General features: G+C 37.8%; 1 protein-coding gene across 1 annotated transcript in view; it reads right to left on the bottom strand.

Annotated features, from left to right (window-relative positions):
* TENM2 (teneurin transmembrane protein 2) overlaps positions 1 to 20,844 on the bottom strand; it is a 1,754,865-nt gene that overhangs the window by 1,444,971 nt on the left and 289,050 nt on the right. Inside the window, exon 3 of the mRNA XM_081504400.1 lies at positions 16,751 to 16,901. The gene's annotated coding sequence lies outside the window, so the exon portion shown is untranslated. The remainder of the gene's footprint in view (positions 1 to 16,750; positions 16,902 to 20,844) is intronic.

Genomic DNA, 20,844 nt, shown 5'->3' with positions numbered 1-20,844 from the left:
CAGATCAACAAAATTAGAAATGAAAATGGAGAGATCACAACAGACTCCACAGAAATACAAAGGATCATAAGAGACTACTACCAACAGCTATATGCCAATAAAATGGACAACTTGGAAGAAATGGACAAATTCTTTGAAAAGTATAACTTTCCAAAACTGAACCAGGAAGAAATAGAAGATCTTAACAGACCCATCACAAGCACAGAAATCGAAACTGTAATCAGAAATCTTCCAGCAAACAAAAGCCCAGGACCAGACGGCTTCACAGCGGAATTCTACCAAAAATTTAGAGAAGAGCTAACACCTATCCTACTCAAACTCTTCCAGAAAATTGCAGAAGATGGTAAACTTCCAAACTCATTCTATCAGGCCACCATCACCCTAATTCCAAAACCAGACAAAGATGTCACAAAAAAGGAAAACTACAGGCCAATATCACTGATGAACATAGATGCAAAAATCCTTAATAAAATTCTAGCAAACAGAATCCAACATCATATTAAAAAGATCATACATCATGACCAAGTGGGCTTTATCCCAGGAATGCAAGGTTTTTTTAACATCCGCAAATCAATCAATGTAATACACCATATTAACAAATTGAAAGAAAAAAACCATATGGTTATCTCAATAGATGCAGAAAAAGCCTTTGACAAAATTCAGCATCCATTTATGATTAAAACCCTCCAGAAAGCAGGAATAGAAGGAACATATCTCAACATAATAAAAGCTATATATGACAAACCCACAGCAAACATTATCCTCAATGGTGAAAAATTGAAACCATTTCCCCTAAAGTCAGGAACAAGGCAAGGATGCCCACTTTCACCACTACTATTCAACATAGTTTTGGAAGTTTTGGCCACAGCAATCAGAGCTGAAAAAGAAATAAAAGGAATACAGATAGGAAAAGAAGAAGTAAAACTCTCACTGTTTGCAGATGACATGATCCTCTACATAGAAAACCCTAAAGATTCTACTAGAAAATTACTAGAGTTGATCAATGAATATAGTAAAGTTGCAGGATATAAAATTAACACACAGAAATCCCTTGCATTCCTATACTCCAATAATGAGAAAACAGAAAGAGAAATTAAGGAAACAATACCATTCACCATTGCATCAAAAAGAATAAAATACTTAGGAATATATCTACCTAAAGAAACAAAAGACTTATATATAGAAAACTATAAAACACTGATGAAAGAAATCAAAGAGGACACAAACAGATGGAGAAATATACCGTGTTCATGGATTGGAAGAATTAATATAGTGAAAATGAGTATACTACCCAAAGCAATCTATAGATTCAAATGCAATCCCTATCAAGCTACCAATGGTATTTTTCACAGAACTAGAACAAATCATCTCACAATTTGTATGGAAATATAAGAAACCTCGAATAGCCAAAGCAATCTTGAGGAAGAAGAATGGAACTGGAGGAATCAACCTGCCTGACTTCAGGCTCTACTACAAAGCCACAGTCATCAAGACAGTATGGTACTGGCACAAAGATAGAAATATAGATCAATGGAACAAAATAGAAAGCCCAGAGATAAACCCACGCACATATGGACACCTTATCTTCGACAAAGGAGGCAAGAATATACAATGGAGAAAAGACAATCTCTTTAACAAGTGGTGCTGGGAAAACTGGTCAACCACTTGTAAAAGAATGAAACTAGAACACTTCCTAACACCGTACACAAAAATAAACTCAAAATGGATTAAAGATCTAAACGTAAGACCAGAAACAATAAAACTCCTAGAGGAAAACATAGGCAAAACACTCTCCGACATAAATCACAGCAGGATCCTCCATGACCCACCTCCCAGAATATTGGAAATAAAAGCAAAAATAAACAAATGGGACCTAATTAAAATTAAAAGCTTTTGCACAACAAAGGAAACTATAAACAAGGTGAAAAGACAGCCTTCAGAATGGGAGAAAATAATAGCAAATGAAGCAACAGACAAACAATTAATATCAAAAATATACAAGCAACTTCTGCAGCTGAATTCCCGAAAAATAAACGACCCAATCAAAAAATGGGCCAAAGAACTAAACAGACATTTCTCCAAAGAAGACATACAGATGGCTAACAAACACATGAAAAGATGCTCAACATCACTCATTATTAGAGAAATGCAAATCAAAACCACAATGAGGTATCATTTCACACCAGTCAGAATGGCTGCTATCCAAAAGTCTACAAGCAATAAATGCTGGAGACGGTGTGGAGAAAAGGGAACCCTCTTACACTGTTGGTGGGAATGCAAACTAGTACAGCCACTATGGAGAACAGTGTGGAGATTCCTTAAAAAACTGGGAATAGAACTGCCATATGACCCAGCAATCCCACTGCTGGGCATATACACCGAGGAAACCAGAATTGAAAAAGACGCGTGTACCCCAATGTTCATCGCAGCACTGTTTATAATAGCCAGGACATGGAAGCAACCTAGATGTCCATCAGCAGACGAATGGATAAGGAAGCTGTGGTACATATACACAATGGAATATTACTCAGCCATTAAAAAAAATATATTTGAATCGGTTCTACTGAGATGGATGAAACTGGAGCCCATTATACAGAGTGAAGTAAGCCAGAAAGAAAAACAACAATACAGTATACTAATGCATATATATGGAATTTGAAAGATGGTAACGATAACCCTATATGCGAGACAGAATAAGAGACACAGATGCATGGAACAATTTTATGGACTCTGAGGGAGAAGGTGAGGGTGGGACGTTCTGGGAGAATAGCATTGAAACATGTATATTATCATATGTGAAACAGAACACCATTCCATGTTCGATGCATGTGACAAGGGCTCAGGGCCGGGGCAATGGGATGATCCAGAAGGATGGGATGGGGAGGGAGGTGGGTGGGGGGTCCAGGAAGGGGAACACATGTAAACCCATAGCTGATTCATGTCAATGTATGGCAAAAACTATTACAATATTGTAAAGTAATTAGCCCCCAACTAAAATAAATAAATTTATAAGAAAAAAAAAAAAAGAAAAAAAAAAAAAAACAAACTTTAAATAACTCCATGTGAAGTAAAAACTCAAAAAAAAACCTATTGCAGATTGCCAAAACTACAGTAATTTTTCATAAAACTGAGTCCTATTTTGAGATATAGTTTCTTTTTGATGGAAGCACTTTTTTACCAAATGAAACTCTGGACAAGCCTAGTGTAAGAATGGAACCTCTTCCAATACTATCTATTTACTAATAAACATGTGCAGAGAGCGGAACAGAGCAGAGGACTTATAATTTTTTGACTGGATCTGGTAGGAACAACTTCTGATATCGTCATGTAAAAAAATGAAGAATAAAACCATCCAACAAGCTGGAGTAGGAAAACTGGACAAACTAAAAGATAGGTAGAGAACAGGCCATCAAAAACTTTAACAACACAGAACCACGAACACAAGAAAGAAAATAAAAATGACTAAGAGAAAATGTTCAGGAGACTACAGAGGCAAAAAATAAAGATGTTAATCTCATGATAAACATAACAGCTTAAGGGAGAAAAAGTCAGCACAATCTCATTCCACCAAACTGAAATGATTCAGCAGGGAGAAATAAACTTTTTAAAGATTCAAAAGAAAAGGGACAAGAGAAATAAAGTAAAAGACAATCCAATACAAAAATAAATGACAAAGCAGGCAGAGAAATATTGTATTGACAAGAGAGATTGATTGTCCACATCAGAATGACAGAACCTGGGGAAAAAGAGGGCTTTCTTATTTCCAAATAAAAGTGATTAAGGAGGGGGAGGAAGCAATTAAGGAGAAATTAAAAATCAAGTGAAAAGTGAAAAGTATTAGAATCCAGAGCACTTATGTAGCATGAGAGGAAAATGCTATCACAATTAGGATTGAAGTCACACAGAAATGCGTCAAGAGGTGCTGCTAGATTGTCCAAAATATTCAGCTTCACAATTAATAAATATAAGTGTTCAGTTCATTCATTTATACTGGCATTGGAGGCAATCAGTAACTTGTAAGAAATCTTTGCAAAAAAGTAGAGATGTATTTATTAGGATCATAATTAGATTTGCAAAGTTTAGTTCACAGTGGTGGGGAGAGAACTTGGACTCACATTCAGCAAACTGGAAGCCAAATCTTGGGTCTGCTTTTAGAGGGAGTCGAGTTGGGTCAGGTCATTTAGCTCTAGTTTTCCTTTCCCAGTTCAGTTCAGTTCAGTCACTCAGTCGTGTCCGACTCTTTGCGACCTCATGAATGGCAGCACGCCAGGCCTCTCTGTCCATCACCAACTCCCGGAGTCTACCCAAACCCATGTCCATCGAGTCGGTGATGCCATCCAACCATCTTATCCTCTGTCGTCCCCTTCTCCTCCCGCCCCCAATTCTACCCAGCATTAGGGTCTTTTCCAATGAGTCAACACTTCGCATGAGGTGGCAAAAGTATTGGAGTTTCAGCTTCAACATCAGACCCTCCAATGAACACCCAGGATTGATCTCTTTTAGGATGGATTGATTGGACCTCTTTGCAGTCCAAGGGACTCTCAAGAGTCTTCTCCAACACCACAGTTCAAAAGCATCAATTCTTCGGCGCTCAGCTTTCCTCATCGTCCAACTCTCACATCCATATATGACCACTGGAAAAACCATAGCCTTGACTAGACGGACTTTTGTTGGCAAAGTAATGTCTCTGCTTTTAAATATGCTATCTAGGTTGGCCATAACCTTCCTTCCAAGGAGTAAGCGTCTTTTAATTTCATGGCTGCAGTCACCATCAGCAGTGATTCTGCAGCCCAAAAAACCGACAGGGGCTAGGCCGGGCTGGGGGCTGGGGCCGGCGGCAGCGGCGAGAGGAATTACCCAAGGCCCAAGGTAAGAGAAGCCCAAGTAAGACGGTAAGTTTTCCTTTCTACTAAACAGGAAAAAGCCATCAGCCCTGCTGAACTCACAGTGTACTGAAAAGAAAGCAAGGCTTCTTCAGAATGAATGAGGTATATATTTACATATTTAAAGCCCCAACTCTTACCCACTTTAGAAACGCAGTCTGGTAAAATGGGAGAAATGTGGACTAGGGAATGAGACAAATCCGGATCAGAATCCAGACTCTGGTACCCGTCATTTGTGTGACCCACCAGGACTAATAAAGTCCCCTAACTCTCAGTTTCTTCATCTACAGAGTAAGGAGAGTAATGTGCATTTCATAAAAATGGTATGAAGATTAAATGAGCTAATGCTCTGTCACATTGCAGACATTGATTAAAAAGAATCCCCTTTTCCTTAATATCAAATATCATTAGTATCATCACCACTCTTTCTCTGGTGCTAAAACTGATATACTGATGACCTTTTTCTTTTAAATTACTGAAATTTTAAGCTCCATTTCTGCTTAGGTGGCATTTGAAATTGGTTCTCTAGTTCCTTCAAAAAATTCTGTAAGTACCCCAGTACCTTTTACATGAATTCTTTTTGTTAGCATTGCTCCTTAAAATAACCAGAAACTTTTTGTTGATGCCAACTAAAAATATGGAAATACATAAAGAATAACAAACATGTTGTCTTGGAAGTCAGACAAACTAGATTTCTTCTAATTTCACCTCTATTGTACACATCCATTCATGTATCAACTAAGAGCTAGTACCCACTGAGCCCACACTAACTCCCATGGAGATTTCATTCAACCTTATGGCTTTTTGATATAGTTTTTATAGCAATGACACTGTATCTATTTATATACCTCAAGCCCCAACTTTTTCTTAGACTCCAGATGATGGTGGATATCCAGTCACCAGACTAATCAGTATCTCAGGTAAGATGTTTACCAGGCATCTTGAGGTTAGCATGCCAAAAACCCAGGTCCACATGTTCCTCAGAACATTCAGTCCTACCATAGACCGACTCTCTGTTAAAAGGTAACCCCATCTTTCCAGTTGTTCGGGCAACAATCCTTAAGGTCATTTTTGACTGGCCTTTGTTATTCACACCCCGTTTATATTTGATGTCAGATTTACCTTCAGAATATATCCAGAATCACACTTCAGTTCAGTTCAGTGCAGTCACTCAGTAGTGTCCACCTCTTTGCAACCCCATGAACTACAGGATGCCAGGCCTCCCTGCCCATCACCAACTCCTGCAGTTCACCCAAACTCATGTCCTTTGAGTCAGTGATGCCATCCAACCATCTCATCCTCTGTCGTCCCCTTCTCCTCCTGCCCTCAATCTTTCCCAGCATCATGGTCTTTTCAAATGAGTCAGCTCTTCACATCAAGGGGCCAAAGTATTAGAGTTTCAGCTTCAACATCAGTCCTTCCAATGAACATCCAGGACTGATCTTCTTTAGGATGGACTTGTTGGATCACTTGCAGTCCAAGGGACTCTCAAGAGTCTTCTCCAACACCACAGTTCAAAAGCATCAATTCTTCAGTGCTCAGCTTTCTTTAAAGTCTAACTCTCACATCCATACATGACCACTGGAAAAACCACAGCCTTGACTAGACAGACCTTTGTTGACAAAGTAATGTCTCTGCTTTTTAATATGCTGTCTAGGTTGGTCATAACTTTCCTTCCGAGGAGTAAGCGTCTTTTAATTTCATGGTTGTAGTCACAAACAGCAGTGATTTCAGAGCCCCCAAAAATAAAGTCAGCCACTGTTTCACCATCCATTTGACATGAAGTGATGGGACCAGATGCCATGATCTTAGTTTTCTGAACGTTGAGCTTTAAGCCAACTTTTTCACTCTCCTCTTTCACTTTCGTCAAGAGGCTCTTTAGTTTTCATGTTCTGCCATAAGGGTGATGTCATCTGCATATCTGAGGTTATTGATATTTCTTCCAGCAATCTTGATTCCATCTTGTGCTTCTTCCAGCCCACTGTTTCTCATGATGTACTCTGCACATAAGTTAAATAAGCAGGGTGACAATATACAGCCTTGATGTACTCCTTTTCCTATTTGGAACCAGTCTGTGGTTCCATGTTCAGTTCTAACTGTTGCTTCCTGATCTGCATACAGGTTTCTCAAGAGGCAGGTCAGGTGGTCTGGTATTCCCATCTCTTTCAGAATTTTCCACAGTTTATTGTGATCCACACAGTCACAGGTTTTTGCATAGTCAATAAAGCAGAAATAGATGTTTTTTCTGGAACTCTCTTGCTTTTCAATGATCCAGCGGATGTTGGCAATTTGATCTCTGGTTCCTCTGCCTTTTCTAAAACCACCTTGAACATCTGGAAGTTCACGGTTCACGTATTGCTGAAGCCTGGCTTGGAGAATTTTGAGCATTACTTTACTAGTGTGTGAGTTGAGTGCAATTGTGCAGTAATTTGAGCATTCTTTGGCATTGCCTTTCTTTGGGATTGGAATGAAAACTGACCTTTTCCAGTCCTGTGGCCACTGCTGAGTTTTCCAAATTTGCTGACATATTGAGTGCAGCACTTTCACAGCATCCTCTTTTAGGATTTGAAATAACTCAACTGGATTTCCATCACCCTCACTAGCTTTGTTCGTAGTGATGCTTCCTAAGGCCCACTTGACTTCACATTCCAGGATATCTGTCTGGCTCTAGGTGAGTGATCACACCATCGTGATTATCTGGGTTGTGAAGATCTTTTTTGTACAGTTCTTCTGTGTATTCTTGCCACCTTTCCTTAATATCTTCTTCTTCTGTTAGGTCCATACTATTTCTGTGCTTTATTGAGCCCATCTTTGAATGAAATGTTCCCTTGATATCTCTAATTTTCCTGAAGAGATCTCTAGTCTTTCCCATTCTATTGTTTTCCTCTATTTCTTTGCATTGGTCACTGAGGACGGCTTTCTTATCTCTCCTTGCTGTCTTTGGCACTCTGCATTCAAACAGGTCACACTACTCACCACCTTCACGATCACGTATCCTCAACTTAAACCATATGTGATTATGCTTCCCTGTATTATTTTAAGACTTTCCAAATATTCTCCCTGCTTCCATTCTTGACCTCTTTCAGTTTGTTCTCTCTGCAGCCATCTGTGATCATCTGAGGAAAGGTAAGTCAGGTCACACCACATCCTTTGTTCAAACTTCCACTGGCTTCTCATCTCACTCAGCGTATATTGCCTACAATGGCTTAGGAGTTTTCACCCTCCTCTTCTACCATCTGTCTGCTCCAATACTGCAGTCTTCTGGGCCTCATTCACTCCTTTCCAGCCACACTTGCCTGCTTGCTGTACTCAGACAAGTCAGGCCTGTTTCCAGCTCACACCATTGTACAGGCTGTTCCCTCTGCCTAGGGAAACACTCTTCCTTTGACCTGTCCTCATGGCTTCCTCCTTCACTTCCTCAGGTCTTGGTTCATATGTCTATTTCTCTGCAAAAACTCCCTGATCACTCTCTTCCTAGCCCCCTGTTCTGGTTTATTATTTTCCACAGTGCATTTTTCTGTTTTACACTGTACATAGTTTACATAATGATTATGCTTACTCTTTGCATCCTTACACTAAAATGTCAGCTTTTGGAGGATAGGGAGTGCTGTTTGTTTGTTTTCATTATTTCTTGGGCTTGGCGTATATTGGGCATTTAAGAAATATGGGTTGAATGCATTTAATGATGTATTAGACTCTGGAGTACAATAAAGAACAAGATAAAGTCCAAGTCCTCAAGAAGCTTAAATTCAAGGGCTTAGGAAAAGGATGACAGCAATCAACAATGCTTTTATCCAGACTGGAAGTGGAGAGACTTCTTAGAAGTAGGTGAAAGTGTTAATCACTCCATTGTGTCTGATTTTTTGTGAACAAATGGACTGTAGCCCACCAGGCTCCTGTCCATGGGGTTCTCCAGGCAAGAATACTGGAGTGGGTAGCCATTCCTTTCTCCAAGGGATCTTCCTGACCAGGGATCCATCCTGGGTCTCCTTCATGGCAGGCAGATGCTTTACCATCTGAGTCACCAGGGAAGCCCTCTCAGAAGTAAATACATTGGCAAGTCACTTAAACACTCCAAATTTCAATTTCCTCATCTGAAAACTAGAAATAATCAATTTACCCTCTAAGGATGAGAATTAAATAAGACTGGAGGTGTAACATACCTGTCAGAGGAACTGGCACCTCAGAGACATGCAAAATGTGTTCAGTTCCATTGCTAACCTCCCTAAGGACTTTATATTTTCATCTAGTCCTATATCTGCAATTTTCTACCTCTCAGTCTTCATGTTAAATATTAAAGGCATTAAGCAGTATAATTTTACTGGCTACTCTATGTCCAAGTAAACAATTACATTTTGTAGAATCTGTTGAATTACCACGGGTTGTTTCATTGTCCTAATCATCTGATTACTGAAAAATAACCAGAATTAATGCAAAATGGTCAAGTAGGTAGCAATTTGGCTGCCTCAAAAGATGTTATTAAAAGGATGTTAGCTGGGCTGTCTCACTACTCTAAAACTCTCCACTGCAGTAGGCTCTAAAAAGCCCCTTCGGTGGAGCTCTTAGTGGAGGCCAGTGGCCATCTAACTTTTGAAATTACTATTAGCTTTGTACTCAGATGATATCAAAATCCAGGAGGTCCAGCTGAGGTGTGGTAACTGCTGATACTAGAACTATTAACTTGGATGTTTTTTTCCCTCCTCTGTCCTACATATTTCCTGATAAAAAGCCCAGGACCAGACGGCTTCACAGCGGAATTCTACCAAAAATGTAGAAGAGCTAACATCTATCCTACTCAAACTCTTCCAGAAAATTGCAGAAGATGGTAAACTTCCAAACTCATTCTATGAGGCCACCATCACCCTAATTCCAAAACCAGACACAAAAAAAGAAAACTATAGGCCAGTATCACTGATGAATATAGATGCAAAAATCCTTAATAAAATTCTAGCAAACAGAATCCAACATCATATTAAAAAGATCATACATCATGACCAAGTGGGCTTTATCCCAGGAATGCAAGGTTTCTTTAACATCTGCAAATCAATCAATGTAATACACCACATTAACAAATTGAAAGAAAAAAACCATATGATTCTCTCAATAGATGCAGAAAAAGCCTTTGATAAAATTCAACATCCATTTATGATAAAAACCCTCCAGAAAGCAGGAATAGAAGGAACATACCTCAACATAATAAAAGCTATATATGACAAACCCACAGCAAACATTATCCTCAATGGTGAAAAATTGAAAGCATTTCCCCTAAAGTCAGGAACAAGGCAAGGATGCCCACTTTCACCACTACTATTCATCATAGTTTTGGAAGTTTTTGCGAAATGTGGCCATAGTTTTTGGCCACACTAATCAGAGCGGAAAAAGAAATAAAAGGAATACGGATAGGAAAAGAAGAAGTAAAACTCTCACTGTTTGCAGGACATGATCCTCTACATAGAAAACCCTAAAGATTCTACCAGAAAATTACTAGAGCTAATCAATGAATATAGTAAAGTTGCAGGATATAAAATTAACACACAGAAATCCCTTGCATTCCTATACTCCAATAATGAGAAAACAGAAAGAGAAATTAAGGAAACAATACCATTCACCACTGCAACAAAAAGAATAAAATACTTAGGAATATATCTACCTAAAGAAACAAAAGACTTATATATAGAAAACTATAAAACTCTGATGAAAGAAATCAAAGAGGACACAAACAGATGGAGAAATATACCATGTTCATGGATTGGAAGAATTAATATAGTGAAAATGAGTATACTACCCAAAGCAATCTATAGATTCAATGCAATCCCTACCAAGCTACCAACGGTATTTTTCATAGAACTAGAACAAATCATTTCACAATTTGTATGGAAATATAAGAAACCTCGAATAGCCAAAGCAATCTTGAGAAAGAAGAATGGAACTGGAGGAATCAACCTGCCTGACTTCAGGCTCTACTACAAAGCCACAGTCATCAAGACAGTATGGTACTGGCACAAAGATAGAAATATAGATCAATGGAACAAAATAGAAAGCCCAGAGATGAATCCACGCACCTATGGACACCTTATCTTCGACAAAGGAGGCAAGAATATACAATGGAGAAAAGACAATCTCTTTAACAAATGGTGCTGGGAAAACTGGTCAACCACTTGTAAAAGAATGAAACTAGAACACTTCCTAACACCGTACACAAAAATAAACTCAAAATGGATTAAAGATCTAAACGTAAGACCAGAAACAATAAAACTCCTAGAGGGAAACATAGGCAAAACACTCTCTGACATAGATCACAGCAGGATCCTCCATGACCCACCTCCCAGAATATTGGAAATAAAAGCAAGAATAAACAAATGGGACCTAATTAAAATTAAAAGCTTTTGCACAACAAAGGAAACTATAAGCAAGGTGAAAAGACAGCCTTCAGAATGGGAGAAAATAATAGCAAAAGAAGCAACAGACAAACAACTAATCTCAAAAATATACAAGCAACTTCTGCAGCTGAATTCCAGAAAAATAAACAACCCAATCAAAAAATGGGCCAAAGAACTAAACAGACATTTCTCCATAGAAGACATACAGATGGCTAACAAACACATGAAAAGATGCTTAACATCACTCTTTATTAGAGAAATGCAAATCAAAACCACAATGAGGTACCATTTCACACCAGTCAGAATGGCTGCTATCCAAAAGTCTACAAGCAATAAATGCTGGAGAGGGTGTGGAGAAAAGGGAACCCTCTTACACTGTTGGTGGGTATGCAAACTAGTACAGCCACTATGGAGAACAGTGTGGAGATTCCTTAAAAAACTGGGAATAGAACTGCCATATGACCCAGCAATCCCACTGCTGGGCATACACACCGAGGAAACCAGAATTGAAAGAGACGCGTGTACCCCAATGTTCATCGCAGCACTGTTTACAATAGCCAGGACATGGAAGCAACCTAGATGTCCATCAGCAGACGAATGGATAAGGAAGCTGTGGTACAGATACACAATGGAATATTACTCAGCCATTAAAAAAATACATTTGAATCAGTTCTATTGAGATGGATGAAACTGGAGCCCATTATACAGAGTGAAGTAAGCCAGAAAGAAAAACACCAATACAGTATACTAATGCATATATATGGAATTTGAAAGATGGTAATGATAACCCTATATGCGAGACAGAATAAGAGACACAGATGCATAGAACAGTCTTATGGACTCCGAGGGAGAAGGTGAGGGTGGGACGTTCTGGGAGAATAGCTTTGAAACATGTATATTATCATATGTGAAACAGAACACCATTCCATGTTCAATGCATGAGACAAATGCTCAGGGCTGGGGCAATGGGATGACCCAGAGGGATGGGATGGGGAGGGAGGTGGGTCCAGGAAGGGGAACACAAGTAAACCCATGGCTGATTCATGTCAATGTAAGGCAAAAACTACTACAATATTGTAAAGTAATTAGCCCCCAACTAAAATAAATAAATTTATTAAAAAAAAAGATTATAGTTAAGCCATCAGTGCCTCTTGATGCAGTAAATGTTTACATAACCACCCCCTCACACACAAACATTTAGCAAAGAGAACACACACATGCTATATCTACAATCTACTGTAACTATATAATTATTTATAGTTATATAAATATATAAGTATGTAATGATGCTTACATCAAGTAAGTTATTTTGTGTAAGCTTATGTATATATAAACATAAATTGAAGTGCTCTCTATATATTACCTATACACTATATATTGGCTGCTTATGATAAAAGCATTTATGTATATCTTTAGTCATTCTATGAATATGTGCTTAGAAATTTTCATGACAAAAGTCTTAAAATGCATTAAATTAATTTCACTTCCATTTGCAAAAGAGTTCTTGAGTGCTTTTATGAATGTCCAATGACTTAGGAAAGCAAGAAAGAATAAGAACTATCTATCTCAAGGAGGTTAATCAACTAGGACACCACAGACTAAAATTCACACCAGGTAAGATTAAAAACCTTAAGAAATATGCATGCCTATGAAGAATAAGAAGTGAAAATACAGACAAAACCTAGTGAGGCATATTCTCAACATACTGTTACAATTTAATTAGGGAAAAAATCCACTTACACGTACTCGTATACATGTTTAAATGTCATATAGACTAAAGCATCACATTAAGATTCTCAAATTTAGTTTTTAGAAGTTCTTGAATCAAGTATAGCATTGTAATGTTAGAATCAAATATAGGACCCTTTAAAACTGAAGAAAGAAAGAAAAATAGAACCCTGTGCCCTCCTTGAGCTAAAACAGATGGTATCCACTCAAAGGGCAGAGAAAATTTTAGCTTTCTCTTCGTGTTTGACGTGTGACAAAAACGCTGAATGAAATCCTACAAAATAATTATCACTCAAGACCTCCTTTTACTTCTAGATGCATAGACTGCTTTGTTAATGCTTCAGTTTTTGATCAGTGAGTCTGGTTTCCAGGGATTTTCTTTCCTTCACAATAGCCAAACTTATATTAAGGGTCAGAGTCTTTTGCAAAAAGTATTAATGTAGAAAATAAAATCCATTAAGGTGAGGAAACTAACAAAACAGAATCTTATGCTTGGGGACAAGAACAATTTATTTGTGTATGTGGGACAATGAGTTATTTGGTCTTTCTTCGCAAATGAGATAAATGTCATAGCCCATCATATCCCACTACCATGAATTATATATAACAACATTTGGTGAAATATGAAATTCTAAAAATACACTGAAAGGCTGGAGTCATCTTAATGGTTTATTATGATAGGTGCTCCTGGGTTTGAAATATCTTCTTTCACAGAAGACAAATGGGGGCGACATTATTTTAGAAAGTCCACATCTTTTAAAAAGATGGATTAAAAGCTCTTTGAGACAGCTGTGCTGTTTTATTAGAAGAACAACATTTTCTTCCTAAATAGTCCTTGAGGGCAATTGCATGGAATAATCAGGGGACATTTTGGGCTCCATTCAAAATTGAAGCTCAAGGAAATGCTGCAGAGGAGAAGACGGCAGGATAATCATTTTGCTGGGAATGTAAACATGTGAATATGGTCAAGGAAGGAAATCAGACTTAAATCAGAGTAACAAAGTTATATTTTCAATTTCAAAAGAAGTATTCTTTCTGTGGTATAGCTTTACTGTGGTTAACACCTGGCTTTGTAGTCAGAGAAAACTAAACTTGAGCGCTTTCTCTGTTCCACAGTTACCTGGGAACTTGGTCAAGTTCAATCTCTTGTCACCTCTATATTTTTCTCTGTGAAATGGGGACCAATTTTTGCATCTCTCTGTGGTTTTGAGGATTAAATGAGATAGTGCAAATACTGGGCTTATCACCTTATCTTGTAGAGGTGAACAAACCTGCTCTTTTGGAAACTATCTAGCTTAGTAGGGAAGCCCATGGCTCTGATATTAGATCCTTAAGATGTGCTCTCTTACTTTCTATGTAACTATGAAAGATTGATTCAATCTCTCTGAACTCCAATTGATGCATCTAAAAAATTAGATGGTATAAGTATCCACTGCTAAGCTCATGAAGGTTATGTACAAAATGTAAAATGCTTGGTACAGTGCCTGGTATAATTATAACAAGAGTCAACAGCAACAGGTATAAATATAACCTCAAATAACAGTACAATTAATATTCACATAATACAAAATTCACAACTTCTCAACTAATTTTTTATATTTTTAAGGGCCTTTTGGTTTAGTTCCTTGTCTATTTTCATATCTCTGAAGTGCCTCAGGGGAAAAATCCTAAATATGTAACAGATATAAAGGGCACTGAGGAACACGGGGACTGTACCTGTCAGCATGTCACTCACAGTCACTTTTCCCTGCTCAAATGTGCACACCTGGGGAAGGGTGAAAACTCAGTCTCCCACATTATCCCCCTTTTACAGTTGGGTAGGGAACATCTGGCCAATTAATTTCCATGTGGTGAAGGAGGTTGGATCACCAATTACAACCTTTGAGGGTCCTTATTTTCATTACCTTCCCATTGTCAGCACAGGCTAGACTAGGGGAGCTGCCTGCTCTGAGAGTTTGCACTGCTTACATTCTAGTGAAGGATACACAGAGAAGACCACAAATCATACAAGGCAGAACTGTAATTGGATATGCTGTTCTCTTCATATTTTTCTGTTACAAATACACACAACACCTATACATAAGCCAAGTTATGAATCTAAATACTCTGTTAAAGATAGTAATGCATTTCCATTTGGACTAACCATGAGGTCATGCAAAAGTCTTCCAAACATTCTCACTCATTTTGTTTTCTAATGAAGAAAAGGAAATAGAGTCTTCAGGATACATATGAGGAATGCCCCAAATTTATCGTGAAGAGGGTGGGTTCTTTCTTAAATAATGAACTGTATCTTCCCATTACAAACAATCATTTTCTACTGCAATAAAAATTTCAGTTTGAGCCCATCACTGAAGCAGATATTTGGGAGTAGGAGATGTTTATGTAGCTGGCTTTTCTTCTAGGACTCTGCGTTCTAAGTAACTACTGTTTGTCCAATAAATACAAGTCTCTGACAGTTCTGTGGTGAACTCAGCAGGGTCCAGGCTATTATTTAAAACTCTTTTAAAGAATAAATATCAAATAATCTGAAAAGGCATCTTAAAGGGTAAAAGTGCAGCCATATTTTTATGGCTGCTAGCTGCAGGGAATCAAAGGAGAATTTTCTCCCTCTAGATGGAAGACTTCCACTCAGGCTAATGGATAGTATGCACTTTAACAATGTCTGACATGGCACAGAGTTTCAACATGCCTGCTCAACACCTATAATCATCCTGAGACAGGCAGGGAGTTCTGGTGCTGGAATATCAGAAGAAAATTTGGTAATCACAATGTTGTGACCATGGATGTCTACATATGCATGTACAGGTGATATGTTTGTTTATATACATAAAGTTTTAGAGTAGGTCAAAACTGTATCAGCATTTAGAATTTTGTAATTTATGAACTCTTTGTCCCTCACCAGAGATGATATTGGTTGAATGGAAGTATCTCGCTTCCCCTGTCAATGGGGGAAGAAGGGGACAGATTTTAACCAAATTTCACCAGTCAGATACCAATCACACCCTCCACTAGTTCCTTACCTAGATTTCTGAACTTCTCTAGCTCCTGTCCTTCTCTTCAGCCATTCGTTTGATTTTGTGACATAGCCAATATGATTTTAATTTATCCTTTTGTTTTTCTACTTACGTTACTCAGTATTGGTTGCTGTTGCATGCAACCAATGGTTTATGATTCATGACTTACATACCCCTACCCCCGATGCCTCCTGCAACTTGCCACTCCGCAAAACTGAACACAGGATATGTGTTCTCTTCTGCCTCCATAAATAGCAAGACTATCCAGGATTTCACTTTTAAAACATTCTCACATCGCTTATACTAATAAAGTATTCTTTTAAGATCAATGAAAGTGATTTACCTATATGTTTTATTTTTCACTTTCCTGCCAGCTAAAAAGTTTTTTAAAAAAATATTAACCTCATTGATTTTGAAACATTAATCTCTTCTCAGCACTCGGACAAAACCTGGCTGTATGCAAACAGGTTAGTTGCTATATCTGGTCATCAGTAGCAATATTTCTCCAAGGTTTAAATCATCCAGATAGCATGTTAAATTATAGTGCTTCTCTTTCTTCCCTGACAGATTCCACCCTTTTGAGTCTCTGCCTTCTTTCTTTGCTACAGTAAATGGATCTTTTAAAGCATCCAGGTGCAAATGAATTAATGGTCTTCTATTGTGAGAATGATGGAAGCCCTCCCCCTCCTCCTCCACATTGAGGTCCGTTCCCCTTCTGAGAAACCCACATATCAATTAAACTCACCTGCTAATTAAAAGCTTGTTTGGAAAAATCCTTGCTAGTTAGATGCAAAAGAAAAGTGTAAAGGTGTCTAAAAATAGAGGCTTTGAATGTCAATTACTTCCTTCCTCCTCAGTTCCTGGTTCCTTAGGTTGAATTAAATGCTGGTGAAGAGCTAGGAGAGGGAAAAAAGAAAGAAAAAAAGAGTGAATTTTTTTTTTCAACATATTCCCCAGGAGTATATCATTGGTTTAGTAACTTTAGTTCTTTGTCAGCAATATCAAAATGCACAGTTGTTATTCATGAGACAAAAACACTATCTCTCACTCCTTCTCACACAACCACACAAGTTGTCTTGTACAAAGAAGCAGAAACCTCAGTTCTCACATGTTGACTGTCAACAATCAAGCCAGAGCTTCTGGGAGCCAGAATATCAGAGGAACAAAAGTGAATGTGGAAACAATTACTGGTTCACTCCCTTAATGACTCCTGCCCTTCGATCTTCAGCCACCACTCTTTCCAGTCTGCTTTTCATGAGAAATGGGTCCTAAGAGCAGATTTACACCGATAGTAGATTGTCTTCTTTCTTTTCTATCCCAGACTTAAAAAAAGCTGCATTGCTCTGAAGTAACATAAGTATCATACTATACAAAATAAAGAAAATTCTAAATATAGAACTTGGGAGACTAGGAAAGCCATAGGTATGAGCAAAGACCTTCAGTTCAATGTAGCAAACAATGAGAACAAATTATCATCTGCCTTAGAAAATGATGGCTAATTATTTATCCATGTATTCATTCACTCAGTAGATTTTTTTTTGTTATAGTAGGTCCATTCTTCGATAGTCACTGAGTCAGGATGTGGCCTCAGAACTGTAATTACAATCGAGTACCAGCCCTTGGAGAGTTTATAGTCTAGAAAGGAAACTTAGAGTAATAGAAATTACAATAGCATGTGACCAAGTTGGTAATCAAACAAACACAAGCTGCTAATCCAGATATGGAAGGTTAAACAAAGTCTTTTAGAAATGGTTACAGTTAAGCTAAGACCAAAAGGTTGAAGATAAAGTCCATGAGAGGGAGAGAAGAGAGAAAAAGACACTGCAATCTTATTGAATGGGTACCATGAAAGAGAACATGACACTTTGGGGGAACTGTCCATGGTTCTTTGGACCTGGAACATAGAGAGTGAAGCAAAAATCCAAAGGAAGACAAAAATGACATGGTATTTTAAACTACCTTTTGCAATAATCATGGAGAGGGCAATGGCAACCCACTCCGGTACTCTTGCTTAGAAAATCCCATGGATGCAGGAGCCTGGTGGGCTGCAGTCCATGGGGTGGTGAAGAGTTGGACATGACTGAGCGACTTCACTTTCATGCATTGGAGAAGGAAATGGCAACCCACTCCAGTGTTCTTGGCTGGAGAATCCCAGGGACAGAGGAGCCTGGTGGGCTGCCGTCTATGGGGTCTCACAGAGTCCGACACAACTGAAGCAACTTAGCAGCAGTTTGCAATAATCATAAATTAGTGCACTTTTAAAATAATAGGACGTGTAAATGGAAAACAGGAAAGAACAAACAATCTCCATTTCATGACTTCCTTTATGATATGCAAAGGCAAAACTGGGCATGTTTAGGTGGCTGTGAAAAATACTGTTTACCAAAAATCGGGGACTTTAACTGATTTCACATTTCATCATTTAAATAGATATATGCCATAGAAATTTAAGTTCACAGGATTAAGGTAGACTGCATGTCACAGATTGAGGATAGGATAGCAACTAACATAGCAAAGCCCTGTAAAAACATAAACCCTTCTCAGAAAAAAATTATTTTCCAGTATGTTTATGTTCAAAAATAGAATATGGTTTTGAAAAAAAAAAGAGAAGACATTCCTAGAATGAAACACTGTGCATCAATGAGATGAAGCTAATCTTTAATTCAGCTCAGCTAAGAATTATTGAGCACCTACTACGTGTCAAGCATTTTAATGGGTTCAAGGGCAATCAAAATTGATAAATTTAATACAGTTGGGTCCTGAAGCTGAAAGACCAATAGAGAAATCTGCTTATTAAAAAGAACTCTCAGCAAGTGCTCAGTGTTATAATATGTTCCCTCTATTCTACTACCTAGAATATAAGGCAAGAAACTTGTTTTAATTGAAACACAGTTACAAAATTGTGTTAATCTCTACTGCAGTAAAGAGATTCACTTTTATATACATACATATATATATATTTATATTCTTTTTTATATTCTATCCCATTATGGCTCATCACAGGATATGGAATATAATTCCCCATGTTATACAGTAGGACCTCGTTCTTTATCCATCCTACATATAGCAGTTCACATTCGCTAACCTCAAACTCCGACTCCACCCCTCCCCTGTCTCCCTTCCTTCTTAGCAACCACAAGTCTGTTCTCTATGTCTGTCAGTCTGAAGAAACTTTTCTTACTCACAGCTGTATCCCCGGTGCCTAAAATAGTGCCTGGCACACTGATTAAGTTAAATATGTAAAGTGTGTCTTGCTGAGTGGCCTCTAGATCTGAAGGCTTAAACTCCAGTTTCAATGTAACACTAAGGCTCAAGATCTTCAATCTTTTCCCACATCTTCTTGTTGTTTGAGGCAAAAAAAAAAAAAAAAAAGTCTTCCTAGCTGTGAAATTCAAAGTTCTTTAAGTCCTATAGCCCCAAATTAATCCTCCAAGTTGCAAATCACCCTCCAGTGGTTTCTTACTGCAATGAAAATAAAACTGCAACATTTACCAAGGCCTATTGTCCCCCAGCAATATCTTCTCCTTCATCTCAACATTCCTCTGACATTTTCTACACTCTAGGCACACGGACTTTCGGTTCCTCAGGCACATCACACGTTTTCATTTTGTGGCCTTTGCCCTCTTCTCTCCGCCTGGAATCTTCCCTGAGAACTTTGCATGCTTCACTCTTATCATAAAGGTCTCAGACTGAATGTCACATCTTCAATGAGGCCTTCTCAGACCATTCTTTTAAAATGGCCACATTCACCCATCAGTATTATTCCATCATACCATCCTGCTTTATATTCTTCATAGCAATTCTTATTATCTGACATTTTCCTTTTGCCTGTGTCTCTTCCCCCCCTCTACAACTAGACTGTTAGCTCCATAAAGAAAAGGAAATTATATTTTTTATCATGAAAGCAGTGTCTTGTACACAGCAAGTACTTTATAAATACTTGTTTATTGTATAAATGAATAAATTATCTGATGATAAGAAGACCTTCATTAAAGTTAAGAGAAACTATGGACATTGCTATCTGTAATAGAAAATTCAGGGTGATAGCCATAATAATACAACTAATCCATTTTTTTAGTGGTATAGAACTAAATTATAAGTCTAAAGTTGAGATCTATTATTTAAAGGTATTTTTTAAAAATCCATAATGGACTTGGAGGGCATTATGCTAAGCAAAATAAGTCAGACAGCAAAAGACAAATTACTGTATGATATAGCATATGCAGAATCTAAAAAACACAACAAACTAGTAAACAAAATAAGATGTAGACTCACAGATAAGATGTAGACTCACAGATATAGAAAACAAACCACTGGTTATCAACAGGGAGAGGAGAAGGTGGAGGAGTGGTACAGGTATAGGAAAAAAAAGGGTTATTATGGGATTATATGAAATCATGTATGTGAAAATTTAAAAATGAAGTGACTTATTGTCAAAAGCATAAAATTAACCCTCAAATTCAAATATTTCATTGACTTTTAAAATTTAGGTATTTGAAAACAGCATTTTTTGTTATATTTTTCCTTTGTTGATATTTTATTTAATTTCTAAAGGAACCACTTACCTGCTCCATGTATCAGCTTTTATATTTGCCCATATTTCTTGGTGATTCCCCAGTGCTTCTTTTGTGCAATAGTAAAATCAGGCTTCATTTTGTTTTTTGTTTTATATGCAGAGTCTATAATTTGAAAATTTCTGGAGTATTTGCACAGTGCCCTCTCATATCTCAAGTCTCCCTGAGAAGTTTCCTAACGTGTTTTGTGCCTCTTTATCAGGAGTTTAAGTAATTGTTGCTGATGTCATCATTCTCTTTATTTAGCAAATCTTAGGTTCATCTT

This window comes from Giraffa tippelskirchi, chromosome 6 (genome assembly GCF_054371585.1).
Source record: "Giraffa tippelskirchi isolate mGirTip1 chromosome 6, T2T-mGirTip1v1.2.pri, whole genome shotgun sequence".
NCBI lineage: Eukaryota > Metazoa > Chordata > Mammalia > Artiodactyla > Giraffidae > Giraffa > Giraffa tippelskirchi.
This window is presented reverse-complemented; position numbering and strand designations above follow the sequence as displayed.